The 23364-nt window shown below is 34.0% G+C and overlaps 1 protein-coding gene across 4 annotated transcripts in view; it reads left to right on the top strand.

Annotated features, from left to right (window-relative positions):
- The window catches only part of LOC128884694 (BAI1-associated protein 3), a 188311-nt gene that overhangs the window by 53457 nt on the left and 111490 nt on the right, over positions 1 to 23364 (top strand). For 3 of the 4 annotated variants that reach the window (XM_054138258.1, XM_054138257.1, XM_054138255.1), the window contains exon 2: positions 5786 to 5941. The exons of the other annotated variant lie outside the window; for it this stretch is intronic. The gene's annotated coding sequence lies outside the window, so the exon portion shown is untranslated. The remainder of the gene's footprint in view (positions 1 to 5785; positions 5942 to 23364) is intronic. 4 annotated transcript variants of the gene reach the window in all.

The raw sequence follows: 23364 nt of genomic DNA, 5'->3' as shown, positions 1-23364 counted from the left end.
ATTTATACATTTTTTCTCTTTAATATAGATTATTCTAATTACATCTAACGTCATTGAATTAATATCACTGTAATATTACAAGCTATAATAATTATACTTGTATCTTTTTTCAAATATGTAATTTGTGTTATTTTTATTCGTATGAAGTACCAAACAATCACGACTTAGATATAGTTTATGTAACGTTAAACTTTATGTATAAAAAATGGCTCAACTTTAGAAAGACTTAAAATAGGTCGTGCAGGAGTAACCCATAAATTACGAGCCATAAACACCCCATGGAGAAACAGTAGTAGAATATTAGTAATGTTTTCCAGCTGGCTAGAAACTGGGCTTGGTGTAATGACACACATAGGCATACATAAGCACACATGCACGTATCTTACCGTATATTTACGTCTCCCATATCTCATGGAAAATCAGAACCTCCGCCTACCCTATCTCACTTCCTGCACAATATCTTATCCTACTTTATTCTACTATCTATCTTTGGGTTCATTTTACTCTGTACTTACTACTTACATTCCCTTTTTAATCCCTCTACTTTTCTCAATCGTTTTGTATCTTTTCTTTATATCTATCATTTAATTTTCTATCTTTTCTACCATCCCTTTCCACTTTATTTTGATATTGCTCATCCTATTACAAATATCTGTAAAAAGAAAAATTAAAGTTGAAATGTAGTATAGTCAATTTACGTTTGCGAAATTCATTTTAATACAGATTTGAAATTTGATTCCAAAATTAAACAATCAAGAGTAAGATTGTAATTGGAATTTTTAAGCAGAATTTCATTCAATACGCAGAACGCCCATGAGAAAAATCGTAACATTGTACAAATACATGAAAATGATTGACACACTCCATATTCCTCTCATTATTTCATTCATCTAATCGAAGAACTACAACTGAAATTAATTCTCATTCTTACCTAACGCTCAGACGAGTATAACACGAAATAAAAATGTCAATACAAGCAGAGTTTTCGAAACGTGTTTAAAATTCATAGCAGCATTACAAAACCGTATGGTCTCCTCAGAGGACCCTATCGAAGGTAATAAATAAAAAAACATGTTATATTGTACTTCCTTACGTTCCCTTCCGTCTCCTTTTCTTGTCGCGCTGTGCATGTAGCTCGCAAAGGATCGAAAGATGAGAGATTCGAGAGCATGCTTATATTATCCAACCTCTACAGTCGATATTGAGTCGACGTCGAGGAAAATATATTTCCCTGATGCAACAACTTCGGTGGAAAAATTTTACCGGTTCCCCTTCCATTAATAACAACTTTATTCCGATAGAAACGCTTTTTATATCAAATGTACAATGACATCTATTTTACAAACACAACTTTCCATTGAAAGTGTAAATGTTGCTTTTTGTTGAATCAGTCTTGACAGTGTGGTTGAAAGTTCCGCTGTATAAATGCAATTATTTCATGGGAAGTCATCATTTTCTTGTTCGACCCTAATCCTCAATCATCTTTGAGATGTATGGGGTGTTCTAGTAACATTAGCAGAAACAGATGAAGTACCATTTTTGAGGCCAACAATGAACCGAAAATGTAGAATAAATTTTGTTATATGATCTAGCATTGCAGAAATAAATAATATTGAAAGAGTCAGGTACAGGAAGATACTATATGTATAGAAAGTTTTTTAGATTTTTCTATTTATAATATTGCATTCTACTTGTTATTATGCAGCCTTATACATGTCACATTTACTGCAATAATCAACTAAACCCTTTAAATTATTGCACCATTGACACGTTGACTGCCAGACTAATCATCGTTATAATTCCCACAAGGCTAACATTTTGTTTCCGTTCAAGTAGGAACGATACAATCCAACACTTGTTGTAGTACTTACTTTAGAACTTCTTTAACCCTTTCAGACCTGAATTATTTTTGTTCTCGTACTAATGCAATGTAGTTTTTGGGGTCAACTTGGACCAAAATTAGTATGGAAAAAAAATCCTAATAGTGCAGTTTTCGAGGAAAATTGGTCTTTCTTCATGTGCCTAAATAAGAACATTTGCCCTGAACGATAGTGTCGGTAATTTTTAAATTTTGTGTCCTCAATTGTGGACGCCATGTGTGAAAGGGTTAACGTTTATCTATCGTATCCAAATTAATTTTCTTTAACAACTGTGGATATCCTTGTAGGTTGTGAGGGTGATAGAACAACGAGGATTCGATTTGCAGTCCTCTTTATTGTAACTCTATTGGTCGAACTTGGCCTCTCGTCAAATCGACAGGACGATTCGCTAAAGACTGATCGTCCTTAAAATTTCCTTACACCACCACCTCTTCCTTGCGCCCTTAGCGTGTCTCCCCGGGAAGGGGGTGTGCTGAGGTGGGGGAGTACCACCGTTGGAAATTTGGCAATGCAGCGAGATTTCCTCCGGGCCTCAGGCCTCGCATCGTCACCCGCTGAGGGTTGCTTGACTTTGCCTGGCAGCCCCTCGGAAGCCCCATGATTTACGACATTTGCAATACGCTATTGAGGCCGTAGCTAATTTTCGCGCGGAAACGAACATCTGTTAATAACGGAAAAAGACGGCTTTTTCAAAAATAGCTTCGTCGTTTACTTGTCGTAAACCATTCTAGCTGTTTGCACGTGAACCGTTATTTTCGGTGCACGCTACCCGCTACATCCTTATCATCCATATGTAAATGATATGACGATCGAGTTCTTAAAGCTTTTTTGAAGACTCTGTATGTACTCAACATCATCTTAAACCAGAACACAATGAAATTTTCAAAAATTCGCGTTACATAGCAATTTATGTGTCCGCGTAAAAGAATTTCACTAAAAGTAATTTATTCCTTCTTGCGTTAAAAATCACCTCTTTCTAGATTGTACTGCGCTTACCGTGGACACCCTGTATAGATCTAGGATTAAGCCTTCTGGAGCGTGGAGATTATTTCGTGCGTCGTAAAGATAAAGAGGCTGTTGTATTTCTACGGGGGCGCAAGCTGCTAATGGAATTGACTTCCTTTTAGGGGCTAAGGTGGGGGAGAGGCCTGGTTAGTAAAGTACGAGAACAACGCTCGGTTTAAACGGCACGGTGCCCGCAGTTAAAAGTTTGCGTCGTAAAAAACATTGATCCCAGTTTTGAAATTACCGAAAGAATTACTGGTCGAAAGTTGCAGTTTCGCCACGAGCGTAATCTCCCTCGAGCGTTGGTCACTTGTAGCGCAACTGGCGATTGAGCGATTGTATAATCATTTAATTTTACAAAGTTGCATAAACCACACGATTTCCTCATATTAAATTTATCGTGAGAGATCCGTTTAAAGTGTCTAAGAAAAAATGATAAAATTATGAAATTTTTCTCCACATTCAGTTAAGGTAATATGGGAAGTTAATTAATTTTATATTGATATGAGAAGCAAAGTAGATGTAAATGAATCATCTTTATTATCTTTAAGAAATATTAAAAGGATGAGTTTCTGTTTTTCTTTGTATTCGGTGTAGAAATTAATTCTGTACACAGCAATTTTTACGAAAACTATTCATTATTATTGAAATAAATCGTAACAAAAGAAACCAACGTCGATCAGGAAACTTACACTACTTTATAGCATTTAAAATTGGTTCTCCTTTGCCTGGAGTAATGAAAATTCATTGAATCAGTTTTGCACCCTAAGTTTTCGTATATACATTTATATACATATACATGAAGTTTAACAGCCATTAAATTTTGCCCTTATTATTATTCTAATACATCGATTATAAATGTACTAATATTTATTGAACAGCCATTCTATTTTAAAATATTTGACGAAGTATCTACTATGTCATCTTCAGTTAGTTGCAAGTTGCAAATTCATCTATCATAAATTCCTTCTAATTTTTTGGTCACCAGAATTTATAATCGTATATTTTTGTAAGAAAATTTCTTTCATTAAAGTAACGCGTAACTTATGCATCGAATACTTGGACATTCCTTATTGTGTGGGTGATCGAGAACGGTCTTGTGGTCATATCTCATCAGCTCTTCCAATGCTCGAGATGTTTGTCAGAAATACTCTGGGAGCAATTTCTCCTACTACTCCTCATCAAACTCAGTTGGACATCCTGACCGAGAAGCGTCACTCAAATCAAAATTCATGTCCCAGAAGCTTGCGTAGCATCTCTCGGCCGTCGTCCTATTGATAAAGCCATCTGCATGGACAGCTCAAATGTTTCGAACTAGCCGCGTGACGTGCGAGCTTTGAAGCTTAAATCAAACTAACCTGAAACTTAAAATCAAAGTTCAAACTAGTAACAATGAAAAAGTAAATGGAAATAACGGTTGTAGTACTTAGCCAAATGTCAATTTACCTTGAATAACTGTGTTATGAATTAAATTGAGTAGCTATGCTAGTATTTGACTGCTAATATTACTATTGTCTGTTAGTAACTTTTACCTTTAATCTAATTTCTCGATTGTTTCTGGATTTATGGACACGTAGTTGTTATCTTGTATTGCCAAAATTTAAGAATTGTTTTTCAACATTTGAATGCACACTTTAATTCAAAACATAGTGTAATTTTACAATACGAATATTGAACTTAATACATTCATTTTTTTGTTAAGATATATTTGAAAATGATTAAGATACGGTAATAATCAGGAATGTTTTTATTTTTTACTGTATACGATGGAGCAGAATTGTTGCCAAAACGTTCGAGCAAAGAGACTGTTACATTGACTGTCCGATTATCTACCATCCTACTCCGAGAAGATTGCCTCTGGCGACGCTTGTGGATTGCGACACTCTTAAAATTGCAGACTCAAGAGCCGTTTTATTCTATTATATAGTCTCAGACTAAGGTCTCTCTAGGGTTAATGGGGGTAAAACGGTCTCCCTGTCCACAATTTTAAAATGCGCATTTTTGGGTACCGCTGGAGCCAATCTTCTCGGAACAGTACTATACATTGTGAAATTTAAGGGGTTTTTGTCATTTTTCGCATCAGAAGTAATATAATAACGTTATATTTACTTAATTTTATAAACTTTATAAATTTTATGTTTTTTAAGTTTTATATATCTCATATAAAATATTTATATGGAACGGAATTTAATTTTTAATTTTGTTCGTATATCCACTCGTCTCAGGAGAAGATTTAGAAATTTTTATATGCATGGAAAATTAGCGTTTAAGAAGTTATAAGCTATATAATATAAGAACGTAAGTTTACCTTTAAACTGCTTGGTCGCTTCCGCGATAATACTCTGTTCGAGTGACATTATTAATTCAAAGTCTTTTAATCTGTGAAATTGCTTTTACAGCCTTGAACTACGGTTATTAAAAAATAAGATATGGCAAAATGGCGGCGTTTACCCTGACAAATTTCACTTTATAAAGATAGTCCTCAACTTTCATTTCTTCTTTTAAATCAAAACTTTGATATATATATACACACATATATGTGTTTATAAATCTGGTTAGGGTTACAAACAAAAAATATTATTGTATAAAATTTTCGTTTGTGCTTTCTAATTATTCCAATAATCTCGTAGTTGGCAGTGAATGGATTAAGAAAATAAAATAAAATGAACAGAATAGAGGGTAATAGTTGACATCAAAATCAAATACAAAATATAAATGTCAAGTATCGCCTAATATAAAATGTTAGGTTACTCGTCCAAGTATTAAATACATATAACTAGTATTTTAAACGAATTTTAAATATAAGATAATTCGAATGTGTTAATTATTCCATAGACGTAGCTTTCGAGTATGTTACCTTTTCCTCGTTGTTAATTCCGATATTCTTGATCTGATTTCAGGTAATACGCTTAGCGTGACAAACACCCTACTTCGATCTGAAGTGCGAAAAGCACTCGCAATTCGAGAACATTTTTCCCTTGGCACGCGAGGAAGTCACAACTCAGGGACTCGATCCTCTATTCCCATCGAGCTTTATTGGCACGGGGTAGAATCAGGTATGCAATAACTGAAATCGGGTGTTATTTACATACGTTTCGGTGCGAATAATTCGGAATATTCTCACGTTCTTCGCGAACTTTCTTTAACGTAAAATAAATTCCGTCATCATTTTTACAATATCGTCGGAAATTCTACTGAGAGCTTCAAGAGTATTATGTGAAAATGGTCCTCTCGATGACGTGTCGTTGAATATGAGTTTCTTTGCATGAAAATAAATTCACTGGTTGCAATATCACAGCAAGTGGAAGGTTCAGTTCAATCCATATTTCGAAACAGGTGTTATTCAGGAACTTTTTGGACGTCTGCCTAGCTAGCCTCCCCCCCCCCCCCTTCCATTTAAATAGAATTTAAGGAAAAAATTGCATAATAATGCACTATTTATGCGCTCTACAAATTCGTAAGAAAACAATTTTGCGCTCGCTCCGTTTAATGCAAAAAAGTTTATTTAAATGGGGGGGGGGGGGCTGAGTAGGCTGCCAGAAAGCCCTCCACGTATTAATGATAAGCAATATTGACAGAAAAACATGCAGGATTTATGCGCTATCGTATAAGAGCAATTTCGATTTTTGCGCTTCATCCCCTAAGGGACTTCCCCCTTGGTGCAAATGCAAGTTTTGTCTCGTAACTTGCTGATATTACTAAAATTTCATTATTCAACTGTACACGATTAATACTTGATTTATGCGCTATTATATTGAATTAACTTCAATTTTTGCGCTCCATCCCTTAAGGGACTTCCCTCTTCGTGCAAATCTAAATTTTGTCTCCCGACTTGTTAACATTAATAAAACGACATTATTCACTTATGCACGACAGATACTCTAATTAAGTGTTATTATTTAGATGCTTTTAATTTTTATGCTTCCTTATTTCAATTTTGCAAGTCATTGACGTTTGCTTAATCTATCTAGTGTGTGTGTGTGTTGTGTGCGGTGTATGCGCGTGTGTGTACATACAATTATTAGCATATATTATTTGTACATTAATGTATATCATATAGTACATGAAAGCATTGTTATCTTCTATAATAAACTGTATAGTTAGTAGTATTAGCAAGTTACGAGACAAAACTTGCATTTGCACCAAGGGGGAAGTCTCTTAGGGGATGAAGCGCGAAAATCGAAATTGTTCTTATGCGATAGCGCATAATTAGTGCATAAATCCTGCATGTTTTTCTGTCAATATTGCTTATCATTAATATGTGGGGGGCTTACTGGCAGCCTACTCAGCCCCCCCATTTAAATAAATTTTTTTGCATTAAACGGAGCAAGCGCAAAATTTGTTTCTGACGGATTTGAAGAACGCATAAATAGTGCATTATTATGCAATTTTTTCCTTAAATTTTATTCAAGTGGGGGGGGGGGGGGGGGGAGCTAGCTAGGCAGACATATTTTTTGGAGCTACAGTAACAACGATATTGAAACAGTTCTTTTTTTTAAATATTTGTAGATATTTTAAGAACGTTTGTAAATATTTTCAAATAAATTCTCCATTAGAATTATTTAATACTTCGAACAAAGGAAAGGAAACTGAGTTTCAGGATACTTATCAAACAATATATCTTGCATTTTGGATTCTGTGAGCTTAAAATATTCCAGATCTCGTTAACGATGATTTTGCTCCGAAAACTATACCATTCGTTGACGAATACGAGCTGCAGTCGCAACGTCTGGGAGGCTCGCGTTAATTACCAAGTTTCGAACAGAGACGGTTATCTTCTTCGGAAAGTTATCTTACAGCGAAGTTCTCGCGGAAAATTCACTGATTTTCGCCGATGTTCGCGGCCTGGATGTGAGTGGAGCGAGCGGGATAATTAAATCTGTAATTGACTTCGCGTTAATTACGAATTATGTGTGAAAACTGTTGCGATCGAGTAAGTGATAATGATGGGACGCGGTGCACGTGTTTCGTGTTCGATGGTACTTAGGTTGAAACAGATGGCTGCTTTCAATTGCAAAATTTATACAATGGTCTGAAACCATGAAATACTGGCCAAAAGTCGAACAATGAAAATTGTAATTTCAAACTTTTCACAAAGCAATGTTACGTTTTTGACTTTACAATAGACTCATGGTGGAATCTTATTTCCTGAAGCATGGAGGGTCGTTAAATTTTGCAAGAAGGTTTTTTGGTACAGTTAATGAATTAGGGGTTCTAAGAAATTTCAAAAAATAGCATTATTCGGTTTTGATATTTTCTTGAACTACAACATACATAAAAATTGGAAAAAAAGTGGCTTCTTTCGACCTCGCAAGTACCTCTGACCCCCTAATACGCTCCATATCTGAGACTGTACAGTAAATCAAAATTTCCTTTTTTTTCTCAACATGTATACCCTTAAATGTATTGCTCGTGTTTCAAATAATAGTAATTTCTTTCAATAAAAAATAATTGTTCTTTTTACAAGGACCATTTTTAGAGATTGATAAATATGTGTGTACAGTTCTTTTTATTAATTTTCAACCTGTGCATCTCTAAAATGACGTCAAAGACGAACCATGCATTTTTTAACGTTTGGAAATAATTGACGAAATTCAATCGCACGGAAAATGGGTTAATTGAAAATAGCGAACGTGCACGAGAAGGTGCGCAATATGTAGACCTCTTGTAGCACTTTAATAAATTTCTGTATTCGAGTGGCATACTTGTATTATGAATTTCGCACGGTGAAGAAGAAATCTGGAAATTGATTGACGGCTTTTGTTGGCATTATACGGGGGCGTGGTACCTAACATACTCGCCTTGAATAGCTTATGAAGTATGATGAATATTGTACGCAGTTTTATATAAGGAATTAATAAATTTGTGTTTATAATTATACAGAGAATTTTATCTCACCGTATTTACTCTCGTATAAAGATATATAATATATAAAATTATATTTATACATATTAATTATTATGTAAGTGTAATTATAATTTTATAAAATTCTCTATGTAATTGTGAACACAATTTATAGTTATATAGAGAATTTTATAGAATTGTATTTTAACTTCATATTACAGAATTTTCAACTTCCTTGTATATCTATAAAATACCATATTTGGAATTAGTGATCTTGAAATATTACAATTTCGTTTCCTCTTTCAATTAATAGTTTCATAGTTTATTTTCATCAGGTTTTCATAAAAAATTGGCCAACTTTTCTTACGGAGAATAAGGGCAAGTTTTAATGAAACATTACACGAAGCCACGTCCTGGATATTATAAACTTTTACGTCCAACTTCGAGTTTCAAAATAATCAATGTTTGCGGTTGTGTTAAATATTGTACAACTCGACCATGAACATCAAAGAGAACACGTTTAATATTAAATTCTGTACGGATTTCAACTCGGCTATTGTTACGGGTTTCGTGTGTTATTATAGGTTAAAATTCGTCATATGCGCTAGACCCTATTAGAGGTACTCGATAAATGTAACACTGGTGTTACTAAACCTCAAATCCATTTAGTTCAAATAAATTTCTTTAAGTAAAAACTATTTTGGAAACTATTGCTACACGTCGAAGAGGACGTATTTGAATTTTAATATATTATTTTGGAAAATACATTTTTCTATTACCTATAGATTGATAGAATTATTTTACAAAGATCTAAAATATTGTTTAGATAATTAATGGTAAAGGATGACCTAATTAATGTCACTTAAGAATTTCTAAGTATGTACGTTAACTATAATATATATTATTAAACGTTTTCTTTCTGAATATTACTCATACGAATAACGAATTACAAGTATCTATTTAAATAATGTTTAAGATAAAAAGTCATCTAAGTAATTATTGAATCCATTTCAATTTTATTTGATAAATACAATTTATCTGACTACTTTATGTGTGAAATATAAATGAATATTTCATTATGGCCTACACGTTCATTAAATAATTAATATACCGTGGGTTCCTGGTTTGGTTAGAACAGATATTAAGCAAATGTCTACATGTACCAGGTTCTACATTTACATAAACTGTAAAAGATATCATAATCTACTACAGCTTTTGCCATTTGACAAATTCTCAATATAGATTTTGTTACATTTAATCAGCTCGAAGTTTCATCTATGTTCGAAGAAGTTATCCATTTCACTCAGCACTCTCAGGTATCATATTATTTACCTGTCATAAGGACTCAAGGTCTCAGTTTCCTATCTAGTACCACCTCTTCAAGTTTGTTCATAGTAACATCAAGAGTCGACGCACAGTGGTCCGGATGGCCAAAGACCTGGTCAAAATTAGAAGGAGTTTTCGGATCTTCGTAAAACTTGGTATTTTATGGTTATTTGGGCCGCAAATTACGAATCTAGTATCCGCATTGCAAAATTCTAAATGTCAGATCCAATATGGTCGACATGCATATTAAAAATATTAAATTATTATGAATTTTTTATGAAATAGGATTTCTACCAAATATAACTATAATAAATTAATGTTAAATTAAAATTAAGGATAATAAGGTTTGTTTTAATGCCGCGTAAACAGTCTTCCTTTCCTTGTAAACATGGCGCAAAGTGATGCGACGCCAGTGCTGCTTTTTCATGAAAAGCTGGCCAAGATTCATAAATTTTAGAATAACGAATGCTGTTTTTAGTCTTCAATTTCGTTTAAATAAGTGGAAAAGTAGATCTTTCAAAAGTAGGCTACATTAATCTAGCCGCTTGTAACCGAAACTTTGACAAATTATAATCTCCGATCCATTATTAAGTAAAAACGGGTTAGTGTTTTACATACTTCTTTTTTCATTTTATATTAAGTTTTACACTAATATATTAACCTTTACAGATATATCAACAAGTTATGCTGGTTGGGCAGATTGTAAATACTCTTACTTGGCACTTTAAATTTAAATAACTTAAAATGAAGCAAATTTGCGCGAGTTTTCTCAATTGAATATTATACCTGACATGTTACTTTATATCAAGAAACTTGGCAGAGCGTGTCACTCGGTGACTATAATCTTTGTTTTCCTTCATCGAAAGATAACTAAAATTTATACCATATTGAGAAGGGAATTACAATAGTGAATCCAAAGATATTTTACTTTGTTCTTGTGAAAAGTTTATGTTTATAACATCTACTTTTATGGTAAAATGATTTACATATGAATCTATTGAGGATAAACTTTCTGTGACACAATAAACATGCGCCACTTTTCACGATACAAGGAGCATGAAATTTCGTCAACTTTGAACCTCTGTATATCAGTAACCGAATACTATTTTTTTAAATTTCAAACGACATTTAATGCACTCATATGTAAACGACACACGCACAATATTAGAAAAAGTGTGTTCGAAACTTCAAAAATTGCCTTTTGGCCAGGTTTTCGGCCATCCTGACCACTGTGCGACGTGGCCTCTGTTCTGCGACGGTTTTACGGTTATTTCTAAAGCGTCTCACAGACTGCTCTCACGAGGCGTGGGCCCACGTCATAAGACACGTGGTATGAAATTCTAACATAGGGTTTTGCGTGCCGACGTTCACAATACGCTGACGTCACGTGGGCTGATGCTATCTGAAGAAATATGCGTTGTGACGCGTCAGGAGCATATCAAACCTACTAGATTTTCCGTGAGCGTTGGAAGGTGTCAGGAGACCGGGTGTTTTCTAGAATTCTGTTTTCCATTTTTAAGAGATGAACTAATTTCAAAAACATTAAAACTGCACTAAAGAGTATTAAAAAAATTTCTAGTTAATTTATATGAATTTATGTGACCATTAATTTATATAAGCAGCTCTAAATATAATTGCTTAAAAGTACGAAGAAATGCAGTGAAAAGTATGAAATAATTTATATTTAACTGCATTATTACCAGATCTTGTAAAATTATTAAATAAGGAATTTTTTTTATTGAAAAAATTAATTTATATAATTATTTACTTATTTATACCAATATTTATTTTAATTTTAACGAAATTGTTTTGATTAGTTATTCTTCTTTCTGTAAATTTATATACATTAAAATTTAGAATATTATTCATATTGATAATTATATGTTTAGAAGCTAACCCTTTTTATACAAAGTGGTTGAGCTTCTAATTCAAATTATTCTTTATTATGATCAAAGCATCTTATTGCTCAATCAGTTTTCTATGAGATAAGATTATTTCTTATATTATTGTCCGTTTGACAAAAAAAGGTGTTAGCGATTTGATGAGTGATGTTTGCAGTACAGGCTGACGTATTCGCTGCTTCTTCAGGTAAAAAATATCCCAATTGTGTGATGTTTGATATCATTTTTATCAGAAAAACATAAGGAATCCATTGATGTTATTTTCCCGACAATCTGATGGAAAATATAAACATTTTATGTACAGCAGTTCATCATTTTACCCTACCTGGGATCGCTCAAGGGTCTGGGATCGAACGGGCCATCGACTCATCAATTTTTCATAAAATCGAATTCTTTATTCTTCATCGAATCCACGTGAACGTGATGGCATTGGATTCTTGGTGTTCTCCCGATTAAAATGATATCTCACATCGCGTAAATCGAACTATTTTTAACGAAATAACTTTTCAATTATGCAATCAGATTTTTCATATAATTTCGTTAATTATTGTCCAAATTATGTTATGTATGGTATCATTTTCATCGCAAAAACATCAGGAATCGTTCGATATTGTTTCCGTAAAGTTCTGATAAAAATTGCGGAGGTTGGTATTTTCATTTTTTAATGCCGTCAATCTGACTCCGCGTCATGTCTTACGTCGACGTCACGTCAGCGCAGTCTGTGGGACGCTTAATTGTTCGTTCCGCGACGGTTTCCCAATTATGTCTAACGGTCTCGTATCATGGCTAACATGCTAATGCTAACTCTCCGTCTTCGCCGCTTTATAATATCCATCCCCTCCTGAGTCTCCTACCAAAACTCCATCGAACCTTCGAGAATTAGGCACGTGCCTTTGGCACGTGTCCTCCTTCGGGTTATTGTCGCGTAGTTTCTTCTTTTCGCGGCCGACTCGCGGTTCCGCGTCCAGACACAAAGCCCGCTCGCCGATTATCGCTCGGCATTCGCCGCCAAACGGGCGCGGTCTGCACTTTGACGGTGTCGGTTGATACTTCTTCCTTAAACGCGAGCTATCGGAACTTTAGCACAAGAGGCCCCCCGAGGGATTTTTCGGCTTTACTTTCTTGACCGATATCGACACGCGAACAGTTCGCCGACTCATCGTGGCAATTAGTAAACCCATCTAACAATAAGATTCGACAAAGATCAAACGGTGCGTTGCATTCGGGCGCTTATGATCTCGCAGACAGCCTTCCGGTCGCGGTACGGTTGCCCCGTCCACGCCCGGTTCTTACCTTTCCTGAGCAGCACAGGCTCTCGGTGCTATGGTAAGGAGTCACCACTCCCGGTCAGTTGTTAGCTGCCGTTGTTACGGCGACATTTGCCACTCTCGAGGAGTTTTGTACTCTCGGTGCTACGATAAATTACGGCCACGAATTCCCCCGTGCACGTAAAGGCTTCTAGTTATGGGCGAACCCATGAACTACTGACTCCGACCGTCAGCGCTTGAAATCGCCTACTTCCCCATTGGAAGTATCCTTAATGCACTAAATGATATACATTAAATGACATGGTATTAAATGGTATCCTCTGTAACCTCCTTTTTTTATGTTTTATTATTTTCTGTTACATTCTATCCGTAACAGCCTCTATTGCTCACTTTCCAATCTCTGTATTCCACATACGTTAATGAACTGCCTGAAACTCCTGTTATGATTTTACATTAATCTAGCGGCGTAATCTTATTTTTCTACAACATGAATGGTCGTTAGACTTTGCATTGAAGCATTCTTGGTATCAGGGATCAACTTCTAGCTCCTCTCGAACAAATGGTCCAAGTCATCACTTGGAAGTATCACAGACTTCCACCCAACGTAACTTCACTTCACGGCTTCTAATTCAAGGACTCATAGCCCCCACAGTTCACAATTTACGCAGTCCAAGTTACCTAGCGGCATTCAGAGAACGACGAAGCCCCTCGTGAGGAGGATGCGAGGAAAAAAGGGAGCCGAAATTGCTGGAAGCACTTGGCTATTATAGACCTAGCGTTGGAAAGCAAGAAAACTTGGCACTCCTAATGAAATTGGCTCGTTGAATGCCGAAGAAAAATCTACGCTCCCCGTGCTCTTTCATCCGTCGTTGTACGGCTTGTGTCCCCTTCCCAAGTTGGAGGAATCCGCCGTGATTTTCCGCGCGCGTCCCTTTGAATTGTTTCGCAAACATCACGGCGTTCGCTGGCTTTTCCTTCACCCTCGGGATATATCCACGACATTTCCGCCCATAGGAAATTCTTTGAGTGAAGTGGAACGAAGCCGACCACCTGACGTTCCTTCACTTTCGTCTGTCGATAAATCCTGCCAGGACGAGGGGAAAAAGTCGGTCGAGGAGGATGGCACGCGATTTCTTGGATCAAGTTTTTCGCGTTTCGGGAGGAGGACGACGACGACGACCCAGTTCTTATTAGCCGGTTAAACGGGGAACTCGAGGATCTCGTTTGGACACGAGTACGGGAGGAGAGGCTGATTGCTGTCCAAATAACGGGACGGAAATCAATTTCGTAAGATTTCGAAGACTAACACGGAAGGTTGACCATCTGTTACGCAACGATTCGTGGGAGACTTTGCTCACGGTTGTCGAAATGATTTGATAGGTATTTTTGTTAGGGACGTTGAGGGTGATACCTGTCAATCTTTGTAGAAGAATGTTCAGTCGAATGATCTGAAGGTGAATAGAGATGGGAAAATATGTTTTGTAGAAAAGATCTTCTTTCACAAAGAGTAGTTATAGGCAGCTCTGGTATACCTAGAAAAATACATTTTTGAATGAATATTTCTTGTCGTCTTTCTTGCTGACGATTCATCAATCTAAATAACCCTATGAAACTCACTAATATGGATTTATTTTTATTAAAAAAAATTTGGAAGTATGTCATTATATCATGTGAAATAACAAAACAAACAAACTGAGAAGAAGTCACGAAATCAAGTAGAGAATCAGACCGGTTGTGGTATGTGAATAATGAATAATTTCTTGTTCCAATTAGTCATGGGCATAATACGTATATTAAATAGCAATAATAATAATTATGAGCTATTTTCATTAAATTTAGGAAAAGATCATATTTGAACTAAATGGATTTTACTTCTATAATAAAGAAAAAAATAATAATACAACAGAAAATGATTGATTTAACAAAAAAGCTATATACACTTGGTGTAGAATGTATTCGTACACCGATCAATTTCCTAAAAAACTTTTGTGTGAAATTGTAGTTTCTTAACTTCTTTTTTTGTAATCAATGATATTTTACATATTTTCAGAAGTCTCTAGGATAGATATAATCTAAACAACATTTACTAGTTAATATAATTTGTAAAATTAACAAAAGCATGCGAAAAGTGGATAACAGTACAGAAGCAATAAGTATTTGTACGATTCTTATGACGAACCATTTACAGTAGAGTTTGTAACGTAAACACATTAGTTTATTGCTCCGTACGAATTAGAAAACATCAAATTTCCAGTAAAGTGCTTTTAAACAGTTGTGTGAATATTTATTCCTTCAACATTTCTATCGATTAATTGTTTTTTTTTGTTAATTTCGTAATATACATAAATAGCTATTTTTTTTTGTAATGTATCTATTCTAGAGATTTCCAAGAATATGTAGAATGTCATTGTTTATAAAAAATAAGGTTATGAATTACAATTTTACATAGTTTTTTTGGAAATTGATCGGTGTACGAATACTTTCTACACCCACTGTATGTCCCATCGATTCGAATGTTTCCCATAATCATAGCTGGTTCGAATCGGAAAAGTTCTGCAAATTACCCATCCTAATGCTCCACGTCCAGCTCATTTCAAAAAGCCTCACAATTACCCGCACTCTAATCAACAAGTCGACTAGTTGCATACTAAATCCGTGCCAAGCACACTTCAATCCGATCAGTTAATTACATTTTCAACTTTGCGCGATAAGGTTTCAACGAAACCTATTCATTCTCAAGTTTTCAATTAACCGATGGAACTGAACTTGCGAATCAAATTATTTTTAGTTATAAAAATTAAGAATACTTTTTGTTTGCTCTTATAGTTCAATTCTATCAACTAGAAAGAAGAGTATTCCATTGATTTTAATGCGAACTTATAGTATATACGAACGTATAATACAAAGTTCTTATTATAAAAAATTGAGAAATAATGAATACACATACAAGTGATACGAAGCGTATAATTGGATAATCGTTTAAAATAAACAAATATCGTTAATCAAATAACAAAAAAAAAAAAATAAAGAATTTATATAACTTCAACAGTATGAAAAAACGGTAATAATAAAAGTATACATCTTTCATGCATTTATTTTGTACATTCAGCGTGCAAATTATTGGCGTCTATTGATTACTTAGATCTGTTTATATCTTTCCTGAAACAAAACAATTTCCTTCTTCAATTGTTCTCAATCACTGTGGCAGGACGTCTTCGTTAATCGTAAAGAAACGAAGATTCGAATTTCTGAAGCATAAACATCACCGAAGCGTGAGCCTGGGCGTTTGTATTTCCATCAACAATTTTCTTGAACAGCTTCATTAACTTGCAATTATGGCAATGCGAGCGAAAACAAAGCAAAGGAATGTTTCGATTTCGCGTGCTCGAAGCTCAATGAGTCGAAACATTCAAGTTTGACGATTTCTCGAGACTGCAATTAAATAAAACGAACGTTCATCGATTAGTAGAGTTTATTGGGTCAAAGAATGAACGTCCGTAAATTGATCTGTCATATTCTTTATATTTTGTTCGATTCACTTAAAATATATCAACAGGATTAGAAATAAAAATAAATTCCACTTGGTGTTTAGAGCTAAAGAGGTAAAAAATTTAGTGATCTATTTTAACATTTCTGCTCGAATTAAAAACTTTCTTCAGGAACGATTCAACGACTTCTTATTCTGAATATGTATTTATATTAGAACAAGACTTTTAATATTGGAGAATGTTTTCATATATTTTATAATTACGAACTGTTTTTCTACCCCTTTCTTAAATAGTAAACACTAAATTTAGGAAAAGATCTTTTTCAAACTGAACAAAATTTTTTCGTATAATCAAAGGTTAAAAGGTGACACAACTGAAAATGATTTATTTAGATTTATTACTAATTATTTATTTAGATTTTATTTAATTAATATTTAATTCAAACTAAGAATGTATACACTATGTATACATAACTAAAACATAAACAAATGAATTAATTTCCTCTTTGAAACATTAAAACATGCAATAGAAGATTACTCATATCTTGAGAAATTTTTAAATAAACTGATTTCACTTTGAATGAAAGAATAATAATAAAGGAACAAGAGTTCCTTGTTACTCCCTGTTTTAACGCAAAGCAAACCTCATGGCGACCGTGGAATCTAATTTTGTTAATGAAGAACGAATTATGAGAGGTTGGCTTGGATAAATAATCGAATTTCCGAGAAGCAACGTTAATTATCGACGTCCGCCTCTAGCTGTAGAATACTCCGGACGTGGACAGTCTCGGAGACATCGTTACGGATATAATGAGATAGATCATTAAGGAAATATTGAGAACTCATTGCGCAACCTATCGGGTGAGGAAAATTAATTCGAATAAAATTTTTTACGTGGGCGTGAACAGTGGATTATATAAAAATGAATTTTCTTCAAGGAAATAGGTAACTTGATACTAACAATAAGTGTGTATCATCGTGAAGAGGTGAAACTTAATAAATAATACAATGAGGAACTACTAAATTAAAAATAATGTTTTTTATTTTCGATAGCTTAGACATTTCGTATTTTTTATATAAAATTAAAGAAATATAAATATTGAGCTTGAATTCCTCACAATGTAATTAAAATGTAATTAAAACAAACAGAATCAAAGAAATTGTTAAGTATGTGCAAGAATCTCAAACTACATGGAAAAGATTTGGAAATAAATTATGGTCTTCTATTCGATCACGATGAATCATGCGTTTAATGCAAGTTCATCAAATTTAAGGGAAACAGATTGCTTTCAAAAGACGAATTAATGACCTGCATGTTGGAAATGGATGACTTGAAGATGACGTTGCACAATCCATTAAATAATGAACGCTAATGTATTCGAACCGTGTATTTGTATACGGAATTGGACAGAATGGAATTACATCGGGATTACCTCCACGCGTACAACCTCATCATCGTGTTTATTCGAATTAAAAACCTCGTTCCATCATGTGGCGAAACGTTAATTTCAATTTTGGCTCAATGCGATTAGCCTAGCCTCCGAAAATTGGATCGATTAATGCTTTCCTATGTACATTTTTTAACCATTTCGTTCGTCTCTCTAAACGCTATTCGATATGATGCCATAATTTTTAATGATATTAAGCAAATTTTATTTTATATAGAAAGTATTGTTCAATTGGATTAAGAGATCATATTAAATACAATGCTTTTCGTAACTCAAACTTCCTGTTTACCTCTTATAAAATTTGTGGAGGAAAGTAATTAAGATGTCATAATCACATTCACTATAAGTTCTATCCACATATAAAAATAGTTAAATACGAAGTATAGTAGTCTCAGTTTGTGATTAAATTTTTATTGAAAGCTGGTAGGATTCATAACAAAATAAATCATACATATGTAACTTACACATTTCTTCTTTTCAGTCCTAAAAATGTTCATAAACATTATTTGAAAGTATTAGAGTTATTTCTTCATAATAATAAATAATTACAATCAAGTTTTATGTATATTTATGTTTTAACGTTTCTGTAGATCCTTTTTAAAGTACAAACAAAATTTTATTTAGTTCATTTTATTTGCTTCTTTGACCTAAGAAACAGAAAATTGTTTAAATCAATATTAAGCGAAGAAAGTTTTGAGTACATAATTTTAGTTTTGATCATATTTCTAACCGCTCTCTTAAATAGCATAACTAGTTACAATATACATAGGTAAACCATCGTTCCACGAAAGTTTAAACGTTGGTTGTGGTTGTTGTGGGTTTGTGCCTCAAATTTGATATTGATGTAATCCATCGCGATCGATACAACTATGAATAATTTCTTGACCCCAAATTTAAACAGTATAGCTCTTGTGGTACATTATCATATAGGCGAACAGGACGTCTGTCTATACCCTCCATCAAAGAGTGACCCCAAAAATTAATATTTTAAAAACTTATTGTTATTTCTATATAATACACGAAACATAAGTTTCTTTTGTCGGCAAACTTACTAGAAACAAGTATTTATGTTGTTGAATTATGAATTTAATAGACACTCAAATGACGTTGATCCAAATGATTCTAAAGCAGAATTTGTACACCTCGTACACTTTGCAAAATATTAGGATCAGTGTAAAATCATTTAAGAAATAAAATTGACTAGAAGGATTTCTCAATACAAAAATTCACAAATTCTACCTAAAATGATAAAAACAATCAGTAAATTACACGGAGGTTCATCTAAAGGGTTTTTCAGAAAGAACTCCAAGATTTTTGTTCTTTAATAAAAGACGAATATTTATGCAATTCATATAATACATTATGTTTGTATGTAACGGTATATATTTATAAAATATATTTGTATATACTTATATTAATATATCCACCGTGTATATGATAACAGGCGTATTTGTTATTAAAAAATCGAGATTTTAAAGCCCTTTTTTGGAAAATCCTTCATTATTTCTGACTCATTTTTCTGAATTAAATATTTCTTCTATAATTTGTATTTACTTTGTTGTCTCTAAATCCGAATATGTTCTGTATCCATTATTTATCGTAATGAGGGCTCTTAATTGAATTTTATATAGGGATATAAAATTGACTACACCTCCTCGAAAGTATAATGCGTCGTTGCACGTCCTTTCAGCCGATAGATAGAGCGATTTGTCTACCATTTCTCAACTCGCACTACCAGCGACGGAAGCGCGCACTATCTGAAATGAGATTCTGAAGAAAGAAGCTTTCAACCTACTCTTGAAATCGTTTCTCGTCGCTTTTCTGTAGCATTCCCTGTTGTGTCATAAATTTGTAAAACTCAAGGCAGGGTACGCTCCTCGCAGGAAAAGACCTCCTTGGGGCAATTATTGCTCCGGGGTATCGTGAGAAGGAAAGAGCGACGGGAATCGGAAGGAATGGGCGCCGTTGAAATGTTACTTTCATCGATAAATAACTCTCTGAAATTCTCTCGAAGCCAATTATTCCATCAGAGCCTTATCAACGTTGTTCGCTGTGGGCTCGTAACTAAATTTTTTCTCTTTTTTCTTTAATGATCATGTCAATATCGTTGGAAAAATATCGTTCCGTGCATTGAGATTCTGAACGGTTCTTTGCTTTTAAAAGTTTCGAATATCCCGGTAAAAGCGTACCTTTTATTGGTTTCGATGAAGTTTTGCTGAATGAACTCAACATTTCTCTTCGGGTATATGAATTACAATTGAAATATGCGCGTACGCAGATAAAATATGAAATATCAGATGGTATGAATGCTTAATATGATGTAATTGTGAATATTAGAGGATAGTGGGAATGGATAATTTCTTTAAAAATGAATAATATGATGTTCAAAAATATATATTGAATGCTTTTCCAACTGAATCAAATATATGTGCCATACTATTATTCAAAGTTATGTAGTAAAATGGTAAATGAAGTTATGAATACTATATTAATTGTAATATTAAATATAGTAATAACGTAGAAATTTAATCCTCTTACATTACTCAATTATGGAGACTAGCTATAGATAACAACAATATTTTCAAATTTTTTTCATTTTCTTAATATTAGCTTTATGTTACTTAACCATATATCCATGTAAGCCATACTCTTCCTTAGTTATGGTATGAATCATTGAATTTATGGCTTAATTATACCCGAAGAGGATCATGCTCACACGTGGTTGAAACGACGTAATTAAGAAATAATTAACCTATATTCACTGTGTTCGTTCAAGACACATCTTCAGCATAGTTGATTTTAGTTGAATCACGTTTTTCATTACATTTTTTGTAGTGGAAAATATACATATATATATTAGTAATGAATTTTTAAAAAGACCAAAATTTCATTATAAATAATAGATAACGAATAAAAATAAATACTTACTCACCATAATCATTCGATGGACCAACCGAATGACTATTTACTTATTACGAAATATTTAATTGTATAATTGCCTTTTCTATTATACTTGAAACTAAACAGCATCAGCGTCATGACATTAGGATAATCAAATTTGTATTTATTTTTCCATAGTTAGTAAACTGGTATGGCAAATTTTAAGGTAAATTAAAAATGACATGAATCAATACTTTCTATTCTGAATTTGAAATTTCCATCTGAAGAAGAATTCTGTTAATACCTGCTCTTAAATAAGTGATTATCTCGCTACTCTGAGGAATGCTCAACCGGAAATTTGTCGAAGTTTCTGCCAATAGAAATGCTTCGACCATTCGGGACCAAAGCAAAAAGGAAATGGAACGCTCCATTCACCGCGATTTCCGCAAGTTTTCGATTCCCGTAATTCAAACCTTCGACAAATGTTTATTAACGCGAATTAATGGTATATGGAAGTCATCGGGGAAAGTTCTAATGAAGTTAGACCTGTTAAAGCTCGGCCAGGATTCGAGTGTTCCGAAGTCGATAATAAACAAATTACATTCCGTCGTTCGTTTCGGTCCCCAGCGTGACACGTTCGAAGTTTCATGGTCCCGGTGGAATGCTTTTCATGATCCCATTAATGAAAACCGATGCGACCCGTTTTTTTTTTTTATTCTTCTCTTCGTTACCAATTTTCGAGGTTATGACGAAACTCGTTAAACTTTGTTCGGCATCGCTGACGATCTTTTTCGCGCGAAATCACGATAACGATGCATGGACCCTTTGAATTTTTTGATTGACAGAAATGGTGGAAAATTTATAATGATGGAGACTTTTGGGCTGTGGGGAATAATGGGACGCGACAGGTGTACTTTAAATGCTGGGAGTTGCTTAATTTCTTAAGAGGGAATCTTCTTTTTCTGGTTTGAAAAGTTTATTTTCTTTGGTTAATATCCTTGTTGCTCGAGGCTTTCAAAATATTTCTACCAAATTATATTTTAAAATGTTTGAAATGATCAATGCTGATCAATGAACGAAGACAATTTTGTGTTCTTTTACTTAGGAAATTGCATTAATTTCTCTATCAAGGATGATATTATCATTCTCAAATTGACTTTACTCTGCAGTTTATGACTAAAATCATAATGTTTATAGATCGTATCAAATTGGTGGATTGAAAGTAACTTCATTTTATGAAAAAAAGGGTCACGGCTTTAAAATGCTTGAAAGGTACTGAAATTTACCAACAAGTATATATCTAGAAATTAAAATCGAAGAAACAACGTGTAAGCGTTGCTCAAAATTTCGCTTATTTTCCATCCATTCGTTCCCTGGTCGATTTTCCTGAGTTCAACCTCTTGAACTCTCATCCTCGGCTGATTCTGTGCGAATTCCCACTCTCGCCAACTCCACTCAATCACACTCAGGCATACACATGTTCGTATGTGATTAGATTCCCTTCGCTAAATAAATACGTCCTAATTCTGTTTTTGTTGTTGTTTTATTAATTAATTAAGCAATTACAATCAATCCTCATAGAGAATTATAAGCAATTAGGTTAGCGTGTTACAGTGGCATGGTTTGTAAGTTTCAGTTACTTACATTCTGGAATTTACTATTTAGTGTGATTACTAGACTGCGGACCTTTATGCATTTATAGAAAATTTGAATGCACAAGAACCTACAAAATGCAAACAATATGCAAGAATATAAAAAAGATTGAAAGTAAAGTTCAGGTTATAACATTTGCAGAATAAAATAAATTCCTATTTAGGTTCAATTTGTGTAGCCACGTTCGCGAAATTTTATTTTGCGTAAAGATCCGTAGTCTAGTGATTACAATATGCGAGTCTGTATTTACTTCATTAAATCTATTGCAAAGTTTGACAGTGTAGTATCTTTTCAGTCTACATGCATGAGCTGTGTCTCTGAGTTGGGTGACAAGAGGATTCGGATGACTAGTGAGGCGTGAATTATAGCGGTTGCTGTATCGTGAAATTTCTTCTTTTATTGTGCGCATCTTTAAGTCGCAATGAATTACTTCATTGGTAACATACCAAGGTGCATTAGAGATCAGTCTTAGTATTTTAGATTGAAGTTTTTGTAGAATCTCGATGTTAGAGTTACTCCTAGTGCCCCACAATTGTATCCCATAAGTCCATACGGGCTTTATAGGATGAGTTTACTTTCCATTTTTAGATACGATCGTAGAATCCAGTAGAATTTTATAACTCTTGCTTTGAGGTAAGAGCATTTGGCTTTGATGTGTTGTTTCCACGTTAA

Source organism: Hylaeus volcanicus, chromosome 2 (assembly GCF_026283585.1).
Source record: "Hylaeus volcanicus isolate JK05 chromosome 2, UHH_iyHylVolc1.0_haploid, whole genome shotgun sequence".
NCBI classification, from domain to species: domain Eukaryota; kingdom Metazoa; phylum Arthropoda; class Insecta; order Hymenoptera; family Colletidae; genus Hylaeus; species Hylaeus volcanicus.
Note: the sequence above shows the minus strand (reverse complement) of the source record. Positions and strands in the feature narration are given on the sequence as shown.